Below are 19,314 nucleotides of genomic sequence, written 5' to 3' on the forward strand. Positions count from 1 at the left end.
CTCTGTCATATATTGTGCAAGGTACTGAGCATCTAGGAGTTTACAAAACAGCCACAGTTCCTCCCATTACGGTGCAGTCCAGTGGGAGAAACAGGGATTAAATGAATAATCATACAAACTACAGCTGTGATAAATACTATAACAGAAAAATACAGGGTGCTATGAAAGCATTCACCACGGGGACCTAACACTGGAGGTTTAAATAAGGCCTGACTGAGGCGGGACAGTTAAAGCTGAGACTTAGGAATTTGCTAGGCCAAAAGAAAGGGTGAGCATTCTAGGCAAAGGAAGAGCATATGTTAAAGCCCTGAACAGCAAGGCCCAATAAATTCAGTGCCCATATGGCAAGAGTGGAGTATGTAAGGATGGAGGAAAGTTGAGAGGAAGACCAAAGAGGTTTAGGAGCCTCTGTAAGTGGAGAGGAGAGAGGAGGGAGTATGTAGTGTGACTCCTAGTGAGCGCACTGGGTAGCTGGCTGGCTGTACCATTTCCTGAGATAGGGAAAGTAGAACAGGCTTGATGAATTTTGATATGAAATACTGCTTTTGAGGTGCCTGTGGCCTAAGTAGAACCCCATCTTCACATTACAGATAAACAGAGTATTAGGATTGTACTTTTGATTTAGAAGTCTGGAATTAAGGGGAAAGGTCTGGTTTGCATGTTGTCGGCGGTTTAGACTGGATTGGATGAGATCACTGAGGGGGTGCTTAGGAAGATAGAAAGGCTCAACACAGGATCTTGGAGAATGTATTTGGTAGCTACACAAAAAAATGTTTACGCAGGAAAAAATTCACTATAGATAGTAATTTACAATGACCATCTGAAAAATATTTTTGACATATAAAGTAGATAAGGGGTTAATTTCCTCAATGTATATAAAAAGGTAAGTAAATAGAACAGTTAACAAATATATAGCTAACAGAAGAAGATAACCAAACACAGAAAAGAATTAATGAATATTCTAAAAGGCACAATCTCAGAATGAATGTAAAGAAGAGATATGTAAGTTTTCACCATCCTATCTTGTTATTGAATTTCTTTTTAAATCAACAATTTTGAGAACATGGACTGTTAAGAGGCTGGAGGATGCTGTGTTTATCAGACTGATGACCACACAATTCTTACAAATCTGTTTTTTACAGCATTTGCTTCCCTTGTTCCTTCAAAAATTAGATCCCATTTGTTAGCAAGACTTTAATGTTGTGACTGTCTTCACAGAACTTGCGAGATATGGAAAATCCTATTGAATGACCTTAAAGTATTCAAAGATATGCAAAATAAACTAAATATTGAAGTTAGCACAGTCTTAATGGTAGATGGAAGAATTAGGTTATGTGTAATTTTAATCTGGGGGGCTCTCATAATTAACCCTATTTTGCTTGAGATGACATGGTTATTACCAGTGGGTCATAGTTTTAACTGGAGGGAGATGTAAAATTAAATGTAGAATGACTTAGTAAGCATATACTATTATGACTTAGAAATGACATATATTTTAACTTTTGTAATGTTTAAGAAAATTAGGCCTATTAGATTATATATCAGATTAATCTTGAAAGGTATAAGAAAATCTTAAACTATGTTCAAAGAACACGATATTTAAAGGAACTTAAAATTCTCTGTATAAGTTTATTAGATTTAAAAGAGTATAAGTTCTCAGAGAGGTTTTGTTTATGAATCAAACATTATTTGATTCAGGAAATAAGTGTTATAAAATTGTAAATGCTAAATGTTTAAGGGACTTGAAAAGCCTTCTTAAAAGTGACTTGTTAAAATTTACAAAGAATAACTAGATTTACAAGTTGAATTTAAAGTTAAGAAACAATTACACTTTTTAGTTCATAACTTGGACTAAAATTTAAATAACTCCTGAATAGTCTAATTGACACATAAAGTGTGCCCTCAAAGATATGAAAAAGGAACCTCACATTGGTGGTATGAGCAAGTAAAGGCTAGTGGCAGTGTAAATTAAGACAGCCCTTCTGGAAAGTAATGTGGCAATATATAAAAAGGGTTATAAAAATATTCATATCCTTTTTGCCAGAAATACCAATGTCAGGAATCTAGTCTAAGTGAAATTAAATCCAAAATATGGAGGAACATCTATACAGGAAGATGATTATTCCAGCATATTAAGTATAACAGCAAAAGTGGAGAGGGGATGAAACATCTAATAGTAGTAAGATTATTGAGTAAATTGTGGAAAATCCACTGGCTTTCCAATTAGCATCATCACAGAATGATGCATGCCAAAGTGGAAAAATGTTTACAAGTGCAAGACATAAAGAAGTGTGATTAGGAATGATGAGAACCACTTCTGAAAACATGCAGAGAAAAAATACAAGAAAAAACGTTCAACTCATATCAAGGTTTTCTGAGCAAAAGTTAAAAATACACATATTAAAAAGCCAACCTAAAATTTGGCATTGTTGACACTGCTGAGCTATGCTTCTAAGGAGCATTGCTGTTTTGTGAGCAGGCGCAGTGATTTCTGAAACATTGTTTGCTGAAAGGTATAGACTTTTTCTGTAGAATCATGTGCAATATGAACAGTCTCCATGAGCATGTATGGACATAATTTCAGAGATGGATGATGGAGTTCCTGAAGAATAAAGGAAAAACTATTCATACATGTGGTAGGCAGAATAGTGGTTCTCCCAAAGATGTGCAGGTCCCATCCCTGAAGTCTGAACGTTTATGCTGTGCTGCAGGGCGGGTATGCACATTGCAGACAGAACTAAGGTTGCTACTCAAATTACCTAAAAATAGGTTATCCTGTGTTATATGAGTAGGCCAAACAAATCATGAAGTTCTAATGTGGAAGAGGGAAGCAGAAGAGTCAATGTCAATGATGAGGTGTGAGAAGGCAGTTGCTGCTTTTGCAGGTTGAAGGGGGCTACCAGCCAAGGAGTGAGGGGGCCTCCAGAAGCTACAAAAGGTGGGAAAACATTCTCCCCTAGAGAAAGGAATGCAGCTGTGCCTGCACCTTAATTATAGCCCACCGAGACCCATCTTGGACTTCTGACATCTAGAACTGTAAGAAAGTAAATTTCCATTGTTTCAAGCCACTAGGTTTATGGCAATTTGTTATAGTAGCAACAAGAAATTACTATATATAAACAGCAATTTCATATGCACATTGACGTTTGGCCATGATGGTGAATGTGTGTACATACACACACAGATACAGTTCCTGGTTCAAAGAGTTTCATGATCACCAGGACTATGTCCTTCCTCTGTGTCTTCAACACAGTTACGGGCACCAATAAATATCTAATGGGAATGAATGGTACTCAGAAAAGGCAGACAGGATCACCAATTGGTCTGCCACCGAACACATTTGAGCATCTCTTGTTGTACTGTACTGCATTCTGTGTATTGTAATCTGAGTTAAAATTGTAAAATATATAAAATGTTACATGGTTGCTCTATGTTGAACATGAAGCCTATTTTCTAATTGAAATAAATTGATATTTACAGAGTATTCACTATAAACAAGGTATTCTGTTTTAAGACTGTTTTATACTTGTTTATTATCATATTTGTAAAACATTATGCTAAAATCCAGATGGCCAACAGGCACATGAAAAGATGCTCCACATCGCTAATCATCAGAGAAATGCAAATTAAAACCACAATGAGATATCACCTCACACCAGTAAGGATGGCTGCCATCATCAAAAAGACAAACAACAACAAATGTTAGCGAGGTTGTGGAGAAAGGGGAACCCTCCTACACTGCTGGTGGGAATGTAAACTAGTTCAACCATTGTGGAAAGCAGTATGGAGGTTCCTCAGAATGCTCAAAATAGAAATACCATTTGACCCAGGAATTCCACTTCTAGGAATTTACCCTAAGAATGCAGCACTCCAGTTTGAAAAAGACAGATGCACCCCTATGTTTATCGCCTGCACTGTTTACAGTAGCCAAGATATAGAAGCAACCTAAATGTCCATCAGTAGATGAATGGATAAAGAAGATGTGGTACATATACACAATAGAATATTACTCAGCCATAAGAAAAAAACAGATCCTACCATTCGCAACAACATGGATGGAACTAGAGGGTATTATGCTCAGTGAAATAAGCCAGGCGGAGAAAGACAAGTACCAAATGATTTCACTCATCTGTGGAGTATAAGAACAAAGCAAAACTGAAGGAACAAAACAGCAGCAGAATCACAGAACCCAAGAATGGACTAACAGTTACCAAAAGGAAAGGGACTGGGGATGATGGGTGGGAAGGGAAGGATAAGGGCGGGGAAAAAGAAAGGGGGCTTTACGATTAGCATGTATAATGTTGGGGGGGCACAGGGAGGGCTGCGCAACACAGAGAAGACAAGTAGTGATTCTACAGCATCTTACTACGCAGATGGACAGTGACTGTGAAGGGGTATGTGGGGGGGACTTGGTGAAGGGGGGAACCTAGTAAACATAATGTTCTTTCTGTAATTGTAGATTAATGATACCAAAATTAAAAAAAAAATTTTTATGCTATAAATAGCTAGGCTTAGGGTTTTTCCACCCCAAGAATATTATAACTAATAAACTGGAAGGATTACTATAATAAAGGTAAAAAACAAGCTTTAATAATGGCTAGTTTGAAAATGTTTCCAGTTTCTGTCTTCTATCCATAGCTATTTATTCTTTTCTATGAATTTTCAATTTTTCATATTTAATATTTACCTTTAATTTTCAAGTTAAACTTCTGATTACAGTAACTATATGTATGTATATATGTACACACACACATATATATATATATTTGAATGTACCCTTTGTTTTGGTAAAAATATTGTATTAGTTGGTAAAAATATCAAATCTCTATTTTTGTGGACTTTTTTTGTTTAACATATTCACAAAAAAGACTTATTATCTTTTTTAGGTCTGTGGAGTGTCAGACCTCAAGATGGACAACAGTTTAATTAGATACAGCATCTCATCTACTACTGAAATCACAAACCTATGCAACATTTCTGAAATTTGTTGGTAAGAATGTAATGTGTTTTTCCTACAAATATATGCATCCACATTCCCTTTTTAAAATGTAAACCTCATTGTTTATTTTAGATATTAACACTATCGTTGTTCTGTCAAGTAATTTTGATAGTTTATTTTCCTTACAGGTAATTAGAAATGAATTATGGTAATATATTATGTAGTATAATTATATATCATTGATGCTAATTAATTAAAATAATTATAAAATCCTCAGAGGTTTTGTAAATGGTTCATAATTATGTACTTTGATTAACTAGGTATCAGTTTAAGAGAACATACTGTTCAGAAACATAGATTTATTCTGCGGTTGGGTAGATTCAGTGAAAAATCAGTAGAACTACTTTCTTATCCATAAATATTTTGGATGACTCTTTAAAAATCATGTAAGTTTCTTTTTGTCTTATATGCTTTTTAAAGTATACCCATATTCATTACGTGGAAGAAATTTCATAAATGCATCAGGGGATGTATTTCTGTTTGGGAAATTTCTTTGCATGGTCTACAGCCCAAATTTCTGGAAGTTCTTAGAACCAATTCAAATAGCATTTTCAACTCTGGTTCTGTTAAGATTATGGAGGTATAAAGTTTGTTTCCTATATGAAAAATTGTTCTGCTTCTTGGCTGCAGATTATGGGACTGACCTAAAATTCATTTTTAATAATGGTTATTATTTACTGAAGAAGTATGAGTCCCCCCCCCCCACCTTTACCAGTAAGGATATCTGGAGAAGAATAAACCCATTTGTTTTAGTTACCCACTTTTTAAAACATGAGTGTGAAAATGCTGGCCGTAGGATGAAATACTAAATATGATGTTTTGAAACATTGTTTTTAAAATATAATTTCTTTAGTAAGGGAAATTTAAACTGTTTAGGTTTGGAATCTTAGACTCTTAGTTCAAATATGCCTCTTTATAACCACCACCCATTGTCAAAATGCCCCTGGAAGTACTAAGAACAAATTCATTCCTACCTACCTGTGCTAACCCTTTAACTATGACACTATTATTTCCAATCATGAAGACAACTGAATCCCTGACTCCCAGACATCCTTAGTGTCTGCAGTGGCCTTTTGATTTTGGACCCTTAACCATGTTGACTTCCAGTTTACTTTCCAGTCTAACAGGGCTCTTCTCAAAAAGTGACAGCCAGATTGGTATTACATATACCATATTTGTTCTGAAATATACCAAGGATTAGTTAACTTTTCATCCTAGCCATTAAAATGTTTGAATTTGGGGACAATTTAAGAAAATAAAAAGGATGGATAAGTAATAGAAATTGATCTATTCTTGACTCTTTATCAAAAAAAATTGAAGTTTTAGTAAAATAACCTTTATGTTAAGAAAAAAACTTCTCAAAATTACGACTCATGATTTCCTTAGGCTTTTTATTGTCTTGGAATTAGCCTTGTCCTGGATGTTGAGGATGACAGGGAATAAGGAATCTGTTAACTTTATTTCTTATTTACTTTTAGTAAACAAATAAAACTGAGACTGTCTGGTCTCTAGGATATATGACTGAGGATGTGTGACCAGTTTTCTTTGACAATTGAGCCTCATACGAAATTTCTATTCTTAATATATAAAAAATTATTTCTTATAACACAAATCTATAGGGAAATTAGAGAGAATAAAAAATGGTACATTTTCTTTTGGCAAAGATGCTTGTGTGTTTAAAACAAATTAACTTTTTAAGGAAGCTCTGAAGAAGTAATTTATTTTAGGTGAACAGTTTATAGCTCTTTAGGAACACATTTTCCATATTTTTCTTCATCGTAGGATTAGGCCCTGTTTTTAATTTTAAGTCCTTTAATTTTTATTGTTAAACATTTAATTTACTTAATGACCCCATACTGTTAACTACTGACCCAGTGAACTTGGGATGGTATATACAGACTATATACCTAATTATTAAAAAACTCTTATTTAAGAAAATAAGAGGTTTCATGTGAAGCAGAAGATTAAATTCATTTCAACTTTCCATGTAGAAAAGTATCATACATACTAAATTAAAGAACTTTCCCTCTTTTGGAAGATGTTTTTTTATAAGCATAGTGTTTTTTACATTTAGATTTACAATTATGCCATTGCTAAAACAACCCAAAGCTGATGTGATTAACTATAATACTTTTAATAAACTGGAGAGCTACTAATATAGCATGGTAGATACAAAACTTTTTCCTAACAAGAAATTCTTGTAGCATGTGACTAAATCTAATGATTCCCCCAAACTACCTTTTTTTTTTTAAGGTATCATTGATACACAATCTTATGAAGGTTTCACATGAGCAACATTGTGGTTACTACATGCACCCATATTATCAAGTCCCCTCCTCCACCCCATTGCAGACACTGTCCGTCAGATAGTAAGATGCTATGGAATCACTACCTGTCTTCTCTGTGCTACATGACTTCCCTGTGCCACCCCTACATGATGTGTACTAATCATAATACCCCTTAATCCCTTTCTCCCTCCCTCCCTCCCCCAATCTACCTTTATCTATACTGAAATTTCCTTTTCTTCTATATAAAATTTAAATTCCTACAGTTAATCCATTAGGTGCAAAAACTGTCAGTATGACAGTTGTTAATTGTGATGAAGTTCAAATCTTTTTTTGAATCATTTGATGAAAAAATACTTTACATGTGACTCATGTGCATTGTGTCTCTCTGCAAACCTTCATGGCTTGTTAGGTGACATGGTTGTCATTTCATAGGTCAGATATAGGGGGAATGTTTTAAAGTGTTTTTTAATTATTGTTATTCTTTGTAAAATAAATGGAAGCATTTTTGTGTGTTTTTACAGTTATGGAGGGAAATAATGAGATTTGGGGGCTAGAGAAGTAATGGTTAGGATGGAGATGAGAGAGAAGTCTAGAATGACTCCCTAAGTCTCTGGCTTGGCTGTAGAGTACAGTGGTGGTATAATTAACTAGGACAGAGACAAACAGAGGAAGAACAGGGTTTGTGTGTGTAAGTGTTTGGGATGGAAAATGGGGAAAGGGGAGAGAGATGAGAAACTCAATGAGAACATACTGAATTTGGAAGATCAAGTCCCAAGGGATATATGTCCGTGTGGAGAAGGTCGGTAGAGAGCTCAACATAGGTCTCTGAGGCTTAGGAGAAAGGCCAGGGCTGGAAATAAATATGACTACGTAGGTGGTAGCTGAAGTTATGAGGAAATGGATGCCACTGCTCAGAGCGACTGGTTATAGTTAGAGAAAATGAGAAGCGACACTAGTAAAGGGGGGGGAGTCAGAGGAGGCAGCAGAAGTGCCGAAGAGAAACAGGGACGGAGGGGTACCAGGTGAGCTCAGTGTTCCAGAAGTAGGTTCAGGGGAAGATTCAGAAGGAAAGCCAGGTAAAGAAAGTTGGAAAAGATCATGCATTTGGCAACTTTGTCATTAGTAATGTTTGCTGGAACACTTCCAATGCATTGATTGTGGTAAGATTCTGTTTGCATTGGGTTGAAAGTATATTAAAACTGAGAAAGATTAAATGACTTATATTATTTCAAGGCTTTTCCCTTTTTTATTAAAGTATACTTGACATAATGTTAGTTTATGGGGTACAACATAGTGATCTGACGTGTATGTACATTATAAAATGTTCACCACAACAAGTGTAGTTACCATCTGTCACCATGCAGTTATTATAGTATTATTGACCCAAAAGAGCCTTCTAGGAACAGAAATAAAGGGTGATAATTTTAGGGAGGAGGTTACAGAATCAAGGAGATTCTACAGTGAAGAGAGTCTACCAAAATGTGGGGAATGCGTAGCAGACAGGAGAGATTTAAAGGGATAACAGGACAACAAGCTCTGTAGAAGAGGGGATATGGAATCAAGGGTGCAGGTAAAGGAAGTGACCTGGAAAAAGAGAAAGGATACTTCTTCCTCTGAGGTTAAAAGGAAGAGGAAGACGATAGTTACACATATAACTTGTACATGTGGAGCAAGAAGGTGAAGGAGATTCATAGCTGATAGTTTAGATTTTTCCTGGTAAAGGAGACATAAAAGAGGTAAGGGCATTGGTAAAGTAGCAAGTTGGAGTTGAAGGAAGATGTATGGAATGGATGCCGTAAGGAATGGGAAAGGGAATTAACCAAGGACAAGGTTATTATCAAGAGAGACTATATACCAGGGAGTCAAGGCTGGATTGGAAACGATGTGAAGCTCCGTGGGAAATTGAGGTGTGAAAGAACAGGGAATACTTGAGGAATTGAGGTAAGATCAGGTAAGGAAGTAAAGGAGTGAAAGAAACGACAGCAGTAAGGGGTTGGAACGGGAGATCAAGACACTAGTATTGGACCCTGATTGTGGAACAGTTTCCTGGTGATCAAAGGTTGAGGGTGTGGCTCTGGGTCTTAATGAAGTGGTTAGAGTTCAAGGCTGTTAGATGGGTTGTCTGTATAGACACTGCAGTGGCACCCGGTGGCAGAAAATACAGGGGAAGGAGTTTCCAGAAGCCAGGTGTCCAAGTGTCAAGGTCCTTGATGAATAAGGTATGAATAAAGGAGGGAATGACTGGCAGTTTAGTAATGAAAATGAAAGGCAGTAACAAACATTTCCAAGGTTGTTAATCATGCCTTTTCTTTTCTCCTCACAAATTAAGAGTCATGAGGGCAAGGACTATGCTATATTTAATGCTACAAATGTTTGTTGAGTTAATGAATAAATGACTTCATCAATTTGAATAAGTATTCGTATTGAATAAGTATTTCTGGAAACTCTGTTATTACAAGCAATTAATTTTAAAATACAAATGAGCAAGATGCAGAAAAAATGAGTAATTCCACACCCAGAAATGACCACTATTTAGCCATTATTAAATATTCATACCTGTTTGTGTGTATAAATTTATATATGTACACATTATATATATTTTTCAACAATAAATATTCAACTATAATATATTTTAATGGCTGAATAAGTATTCTATTACAGGGTATAAAGATGTACTGTAAGCAGTTTCTTGTTTGGGGATATTTGTATTGATTCTAAGTAATTCTTTTCTACTACTAAAAGGAACACTCTAATAGTTAAATTTTTGCCTTTAACTTATTTCCTTGGGATGCAGTCTTACAAATGGCTTTTCTGGTAGGCTCTGCACAGTGAGCCTGTTTATTGAACTTATGCCTGTTTCTGACATGCCTGTTGGTATGTACTCATACTCTACCCGGGACTGGAGTCAGAAAATTGGGCCGTGTTGCAGAAACCGTTTGATGTAGGCATGTTGACAGCCACAAGTGAGCTGGCAATTACAGTCTTTCATGGGACTCAGGATGGGTGCTTTAAAAACTTGGAATCAAGTACACTTTTCATGAACACAATTAAGAAATGATTCCTGAGCTGAATAATAGGATAAAGTGGTCAATTCCAAAACGTATACAAACTGAATGAAAACCTATATGAATAGTCTACATTTGTTGACAGCATCCAATTTTAGGAGAGGTTTTAATGAATCATGGGCAATCATTAAGGTCTGCTTCTCAAACTTTTCCAAAAAAACTTAGTTAATAGCACGGAAGAGTGAAAAAATTGCCTTATAAACTAGGTCCCAAGCTAGAATTTTCTTTAGTTTCATGTTTTGTCTTAAATTTAATATAAATGTTGCACTACATACCATTATACTCCTATGTTTAGTATAAATGCTTATACATTTTTCAAAATCTCTGATTAAAATTGATATCTAAGAAAACATCCCACCTTTATTATTCAGTGGCTTTTAACACCCCAGCATACCACAAATTCCCTTGCCCCAAGATGGACTTTCGGAGGCAAGGTCCTAGGCTATTTCACATATATTTCATATATTGTATAATATGCTCTTTTTCAGTTTTCTCAACAGTCTAGCCACGGCTATTTACAGTAGTATATGATAGGAGTAGATTAATTGATGCTTACCCACTTTAAACCTGAGAGTCACAGAGACTCTGAAAATTCACAAAGTAAAAATTCAGTATCATTGCCAACAGACTGAACTACAAGAAATGTTAAAAAAAAAAATGTCCTTCAGACATAAGGAAAGTAGAACCAGATGGAAATACGGATCTACACAAAGGGATGATGAACACTGGAAAAGGTAACTACATGGGTAAATGTGTAATTTTTTTTTTCTCCTATTTAATTCTCTTTCAAGATAATCAACTACTTAAACAAAAATTATTTTAAAAAACTGTTTAAAAGAATATGTTATGGTTGCTGCACTGATGGACAGTGACTGCATTGGGGTATGGGTGAGGACTTGATAGTGTGGGTAAATGTAGTAACCACATTGTTTTTTCATGTGAAACCTTCATAAGACTGTATATCAATCATACCTTAATAAAAATTTAAAAAAATAAAAATAAATAATAATTAAAAAAAAAAGAATGTGTTATGGGGTTTCAAAATGCATTAAGTAAAGTATATGACAATAACATAAAGAGCAGGAGGGGAAAGATGGAAATATGGCGTGGTAAAGGTTCTTTTACTGTATGTGAGGTGGTGTGGTATCACTTGAAAGGGAGCTGGTAGGTTAAATATGTAGACTGTAAACTGTAAGCAACCAGAATAATAACAAAACAGTTGTAACTAATAAGCCCACAAAATAGAAAAGAAAAAAATAGAATAATAAAAAATCCAAAAGAGAGGAAAAAAGGAACAATGAGTATATGGAACACATAGAAAAAATAGGTAATAGCAAGATGATAGGTTTAAATCTAATTATATCAATAATTACATTAAATTTAAATGATCTAAAAATCCTAGTTAAAAGGTAGATACTGTGAGACTGGATAGAAAGCAAGACCCAACACACTTTACATGCAAATACACACGTTAAGAATGAAAAGATGGAAAAAGATATACAGTGCTGATGCGGACATGAGTCAAAGAAAACTGGTGTAGTTACATTAACATGATAGAAATAAAGTAAGATTTCAGAACGAAGAATATTGCCAGGGACAAAGAAGGTCATTTCATAATAATAATAATAATAATGAGGCCAGTTGATCAGGAAGCTTAAACAGTCCTAAATGTTTATGTCCCAAATAACAGGTTGAAAATGCGTGAAACAAAAACCGAACTACAGGGAGAAACAGACAGATCTACACTTAGAGATTTCAGTACCTCTCCTTCAATAACTGCTAGAGCAAATTGAAACTTAGCAAGGATACAGTAAACTCAAACAAAGCTATCCACCAATATTACCCAAATGACTTTTCTAGAACACTCTACTAGCAATAGTAGAATATACATTCCCTTTAAAGTGGTTATGAAGCATTTACCAAGAGAGACCAATTCTAGGTCCAAGGTCAGCAAACTGAGGCCCTAGGGCCAAATCTAGCTTGGTTTCATAAGGTCTATGAAAGAAAATATGTGGCAGAGACTGTATGTGACCCACAAAGCTTATAATACTTACTGTCTGACCATTTTCAGAAAAACTTTTCCAAACTCTGTTTTAGGCCATAAAACCTGTCTCAATACATTTAAAAGGATTCATGTCATACAAAGTATGCTCTTAGACCCCAGTGGAATTAAATGGAAATCGCAACAGAAAGCTAACTGGAAAATCCACAAATACCTGGGAAAAAAACAACATGCCTTCTATGTGATACATTTATTAAAGAAAGAATCACGAAATTAGAGTGAAGTTAGAAAGTATTCTAACTGAAGAAAAATTAAAATACAACATATCAAGTTTTTAAAAATGAAATTCCCACAAACCAAACCAAACCAAACCAAACCAAACTAAACCAAACCAAACCAAACATCTAGTCCATTTGGGCTTCAGTGGAGAATCCTTCCAATCATTTAGGGAACAAAGTAATAAGAATTATACACAAACTCTTCTATAAAAGTGAAGAGGAGGAAATACCGACCTGATCTTTGAGGGCAGCATTATCTTGATACCAAACCACACAAAAATATTACAGGAAATGAAAACTCCAGCCAATTTCTTTCATGAACATAAATGTAGAATTCTAAACAAAATTTTATCAAATCAAATCCAACAATATAGAAGCATAACATTAATATTAGGTGGGGTTTATCCTAAGGATACAGGATTCATTTAACATTTAAAAATCAATTCACCACATTAAACTAAAGAAGAAAAGCTGATCATCTCCATAGATGCAGAACAAACATCTGACAAAATCCAGTATTCATTTCTGATTTAAAAACTCTAAGCAAACTAGGAATGGAAGGGTACTTCTTCAGCCAAATAAAGGGCATCTACAAAAAAACCTACAGGTAACATCATACCTCTGGTGGAAGACTGTGTGCTTTCCCCTTAAGATCAGGAACAATACAAGGATGTCTGCTCTCACCACTTCTATTCAACACTGGAGTTTCTGTACAGTCAGGCAAGAAAAGAAAGAAAACATTCAGATTGGAAAAAATAAATAAAATGACATAATCATCCATCTCTTCTACTTGGTAGGATCTACAAAAAACTCCTACAACTAATAAATTATTTTAGCAAGTTTGCAGGATACAAGATCAATACACAGCCCTCATTTATATTTCTACATTCTAGCAACAAACAACTGAAAATGGAAATGCAAAAAATATATAGCATTTACAATAGCATAACAAATATTAACTACTTAGGAATAAATTTGACAAAAAGCACAAAAGACCCTTGCACTGCATTTCTGAGGTTACTTCCAGAAGACTTTTAAAAAAAATTGACAAGCTGATTCTAAAATTCCTACAGAAATGCAAAACATCTAAAAGAGCTGAAACGACTTCAACAAAAAGAACAAAGAGGGTTGGCATTACCTAATTTCAAGACTTATTAAATATCTTCAGTAATCAAAGCAGATTGTATTAGTATAAAAACAGATCAGTGCAACAGAATACAGATTCTAGAAATACATTTTTGACAAAGTGCAAAGGTAATTCAGTGAAGAATTTCTTTTTTCAATTCATGATATCCATGAACAAAACTGGATATCCATGTATAAAAATACAAACTTTAATTCATATACTACACCATATATGAAAGTTAACTCAAAATTGATCATAAACCTAAATGTAAAACCTAAAATTCCTATAGTACTTCTAGACAAAGACATAACATTTTTGTGACTCTGAGTTAGACCAAGAGTTCTTAGATGTGAACAATCCACAAATGAACATGATAAATTGGATTTAATAAAATATTTAAAAACTTCTATTCTTCTGAAATACACTGCTGAAAAAAACAAGGCACAGAGAAATATATGCAAGGCATATAGTAAAGGATTTGCATCAAGAGTACAATGAACTCTCAGATCTCAACAGTGAGAAGACAAAACTCAATTAAAAATGGGAAAAGACTTGAATAGTCACCTTCCCAAGAAGATACCCAGATAGCAGATTAATACACGAAAAGATGCTTGACTTTACTAACCTCACTAGTCTTTAGGGAAAGGCAAAGTAAAACAGTGATGGAAAAACTGGATACCCATATACAAAAAAAATGTATACAAATCTATTAGAATGGCTCAAATGAAAAGTGTTGAAGGTGTGGAGGATTTGGGACTCTGATACACTCCTAGAAGGAATGTAAAATGATACAAACAGTTTGAAAAAGTTTGGCAGTTTCTTAAAAAAGTTAAATACACACCAACATATGATCTAGCCATTCCATTCTAGGTTATTTCTCCAAGGAGAGAAAGAGACAGATCCTACAAAAATCTGCAAATGAATGCCCACAGTAGCTGTATTTTTAACAGTCTCAAATTGAAATGACCATCAACAGGTGAATAGAGAAATTGTAATATAATCGTATGATGGAATATTACTCAGTAATAAAAGGGAATGAATTACTGTTACATGCAATAACATGGATGAATCTCAATAGTCTGAGTGAAGAAAGAGACAAAAAATTTAGAATAAACTGTATGATTTTATATATTAAAATTCTAGAATATGTAAGCTAATCTATAGGGACAAAAGGCAAAGCAGTGTTTGCCTTGGGGGAGAGGTGTGAGAAGGGAGGGATTATAAAGAGGGAAAACTCAGGGATGACAGATATGTTCACTGACTCATTCTGGTGATGGTTTCATGGGTGTGTACATGTTAAAACTTACCAATTATATACTTTATGTACACATGTTAAAAGTTACCAGTTGTACACCTTAATTATGTACAGTTCATTGAATGTCCATTATACCTTAATAAAGCTTTACGAAGCTTAGTAAGTACATTTTTTAAATGTACCTAGAAAAAATAAAGGAAAATAATTTCAATTGAAATGTAAAAGGAAATTACATTTATTAGGAACACGCTAAGTGGCAAGTACTGTGTATAATGTATAACCTTTCTAAGTAGACTTAAACAGATATGTTCCTGTACCCATAAAACAGAAGTACAGGAAATTTTCTGTGTGTGTGTTTTTTAAATTATGGTTACTAGTCTGAAATATATGGTTTGGTATGTGATCAAATTTGCCTTAATTTGTTTCAAGTCAAGAGAATAAGCAAAAACTCAGGAACATTTCTCAATTGAAAAAAATCATTCCATTATATAGGATAGAGTTCAACAGACATTAAACTTTTATAATAAAATTGCATTTAGGTGACTTTGGAGGCAAAATAGGGTATTGGTTAAAAAAAAGTGACATTAGAATCAGATCTGGACTGAAATCCTAGTTCTGCTGACGTACCAGCTATGTTGCCTTGAAGATGCAATTAACTAAGGTCTCAATTTTGCCCATCTGTGAAATGGGTACTACCTCATAGAGTTGTTATGAATATTAAAGAGACATAAATATTTGAGCACTTGTATCCAACATATAGTAAGTACTCAATAAATGTTAAAATGCTGGTTACTATAAAGATATTTCTCCATAAATGTAGGAATCCCAAACCACAGTAGATTAGATAATATGAAATGCTAAAGGTATTTTAAGATATAATGTACTCTTTACAGAAAATGTATCACATATAGATTCCAAAAACTCTTGGTTCAGGAAGTATAAAACTTGATCGTTTTCTATTTAAAGAAATACATAGTATACCACATTCTAAAATTGAGTCCTCTTTAAAGGTGGGTTTCTATTTACACAATTCCCCAGCCAAGAATTCCCCCTTAACTTGGGTATGGAAATTCATATTCACCTGACAGTTTTACATAAAAACAAAATCCATATTTAAGAGCTAAATAGTTTGAATGACTTATATTAATGTATCTTTTATATTCTATACTTACGGAAGTTACAGTCTTTATACAAAAGTATCAAGTAAAAAAAAAAGTTGCAGGTATTTATTAGTGTGTTTTATTTTAAGGCACAATTTATGTAAGGAGAACATTCCATTAAAACTTCAGAACATTGAGTAAGGTAATTCAGGAAAACTGAGTCTTGCACTTTATTTCATTCAGTTTGTCATTCTCACCCACTAAGGGATCAGCCAACATGAAGAGAGAATGTTTAATGAAAGGATAGCTTTGGCTGACCTGAAGGAAAGAGTTCCAAATTTAGATTACTGCCTTTGAAATTGCTTAGAAACTGATACCTCATCTTATAATCAAAGTTCATATACATTTGATCTTCTGCGTTGCATTCCTTCATCAGTCCACAGGATTTCAGTAAATCCCTGTGAGACGATGACCTCCACGTGAACAGCCAACAGGCTTGACAGTTCATCAGAAAGCTGGAGTCCTCTGTTTTCCAGTGACATTGCACTCAGATCTGACATTAAGTTCCTTTTTTCCCTTCAAGCCACTGCTTCCAAATTTCTTGACTATTGTTGGTGGCAACACAAATTTTTGGACTCTCAAATTTACAATCTTGGGGTCATCCCATATTTTCTTTGCCTCAGGTAAATAATTGCTAAACTTGTTCTTGAAAAGGGACTTCAGATATGTCCCTTTTCATTTTTAGAACTGCCTGTTTAATCCCCGCTCTTGAATTTTTCTCTTGTTGCTTATTATATTACACACTATATTGCGTTGCAGCCTCTGGTATTCTCCCTCGCCCCCACCCTCCTAGCCTGTACAAAACATAAAACACTTTCCATCAGACTCTGCAGAGGAAAATTGCTGGGTAAATAAGGAAAACTTGGATGACTAGAAAAGGGGAGCTTAAATAGAATTCCTTTTCTTTCTCCTTGGAGGGAAAGAGGAAGAGCAGAACCTTCAGGAATTGAATCCCAATTTAGACAACTACTTACTGATATTACATGATGTCACCATTGGAAAGATAAAAGGACACCTGGATTCAACTTTGGCTAGCCATTCTTTCCCTCCATCTCCCACATACCTCAGCAGGGAGCCTTTGGCGCGGGTGCTTGCTCATCTGTGTTCCTCTGGTCACTATAAAGTTGTGCAGAAGGCCTGGAGAGCTGGCCAACAAGAAAGGACAAGCAGGCTGTTCCGATTGTAGTGACAGAGGGAGCTCAGTTCACATCCAAGACCTTTTCTTCCCTTGAGCAACACCCTAGTATTTAAAGCCTGTTAAGAGAAGCCCAGTACTAGTTCTTCCCTTTCTATGTCATGTGTCCCTTCTCCTACATCTGTGGCTTCTCTTCCTATCAAAGTGTCATGTCTGAGAGATGACCTGCCTGTTTCTGCTCTGCATTAGTTCTGTATATTGCTGTATCTCTGGAGTCTTGAATGGTACCAAGCACACAGCACATGGTTAGCACTCAATAAATATTTGATGAATGAATGAATGGTTATTTTTTCTAACAGTCCAAATCCATCACCGCTTTAAAAAATTTTGTAAGATTTGCCTATTAAACAAGCTGTCAATCTAGTTTTAAATCACTTTTCCACATCCCCTTAGCAATTACTTACAGTTTGCACTTGATTAATGTACTCTTATTATGCTACTTTTTCACATACTCCCCCATCTTTTCTATATATGTTGTATTTTCAACTAAAAGGGAATCCACAAATGTTACATATTGTGTGTGCTGCTCAGCAGTTCTTCATGCACTGAAGGAGAGTAACACTCACCAGATGGCCAGCCACCTCCTTTGAGGACACTCTCTGGATCTGTATGATCACTTTGAAAGGAGGTTTAGACATGTGGGGTTTTTTTTTTTTCTGTTTCTCTCACACATTGTATGATTTTGAGTAAACTGTTTCTTCAGTGTTCAACTTAAGAACAAATTGAGAAAGGAAAGTTTCCTAAAGGAAAACATTTCAAAGTTACAGAAGCATCTGTATGTTGGTAACATTGCTCCAAAAATATTTAATGGAATATAGAAGTTCTGGACTGGTCAGTTTGAATCTTTTCTTGGAATTTCCATACAAATGTCCATGTAGCAGAGAAACTGAATAGTGTTACATAGAAGCTATTACTAACTATAAAAAAGACTCCCAGTTTCTTCATCGAGAAGAAGCAGATGGTAGCCTAGACTTTTGCAGTAGTTGACTTACTCCTTAGTTGTCTCCTGAAGGAAATAACAAGAGTGGCACACATTCCAGGAATCGCTGAGGCATCAGAACGAGACTGTACAAATAAGTGTACAAGTGTTTCCTATAATGGATTTTCAAACAGTTAAATTAAGTCATTCAGTTTCTGGCAACTTTCTCCATCTATACTGTCTTCTGGCAAAAATAAAGTTGGGCAACCTACACACGAAAGCAATTTCCAGTGATACCAAATCAACAGCAGTTTCTAGGTCATTTCCGTTCCCTTCTCCATGGAAGTATACAACATATAGGTTACGCCACATATTTCCCCCTTGTCCCAAAATATTAGGTTGCCGAAGAAAAATGTCAGGTAATATTACTTATTTGCCTTCATGTGGTCATTCTAATTACATGTAAAAGCAGATATTAACATCAAAATATGGGGGGGAAGAAAAACATCAAACCATAGAATTAAATTTGTTTTACTGACATTTATGTCACAATTACTGCTTATGATATCAAAAATGCAACCATGCAGTGTTTCTATTAAAACCTGAGTAATTGAGAATAGTTTTGAGGATCACAATAACAGCTTACCCAAAGGGGGGAAAACCCATTAAATTTATTGTTGCTTCATTTGCTGAATTGCTATCTTTATTGAATATTTTTGAAACATAATTTAGTGATAGTATAGTTAAAAAGGAGTTTGGTGGCCTGTGTATTTAAAACAGGCAACCAGACATGAGTCACAGCTCTGAAATGACTAGTTAATGGAGTAAGAAAGCCAAAGCACCCCCCTACTTTTAAATACATAAGAGTGATGGTTGCAAAAATTTGCCGTTTTTCCTTTTTAGAGTGCAGTTACCAGGTGACTATTATGCGTTTATTAATAGTTAATTTGACCTGAAGGAGGAAAGGACAGAAAGGTAAATGCATTCTTAAATAAAACCCCCTTTCACTGTTAACTGGTTCTATCTG

At 34.9% G+C, this 19,314-nt stretch overlaps 1 long non-coding RNA gene across 1 annotated transcript in view; it reads right to left on the minus strand.

Moving 5' to 3' along the window:
• Positions 1 to 17,602, minus strand: part of LOC118922279 (uncharacterized) — a 51,324-nt gene extending 33,722 nt beyond the window's left edge. The window contains exons 1-2 of the long non-coding RNA XR_008992743.1: positions 17,237 to 17,602; positions 13,252 to 13,340 (exon numbers count right to left, since the gene is read on the minus strand). This is a non-coding gene — a long non-coding RNA (uncharacterized LOC118922279). The remainder of the gene's footprint in view (positions 1 to 13,251; positions 13,341 to 17,236) is intronic.
• Between the last annotated feature and the right edge of the window lie 1,712 nt (positions 17,603 to 19,314).

Source organism: Manis pentadactyla, chromosome 2, assembly GCF_030020395.1.
Source record: "Manis pentadactyla isolate mManPen7 chromosome 2, mManPen7.hap1, whole genome shotgun sequence".
Taxonomy (NCBI): Eukaryota; Metazoa; Chordata; class Mammalia; order Pholidota; family Manidae; genus Manis; species Manis pentadactyla.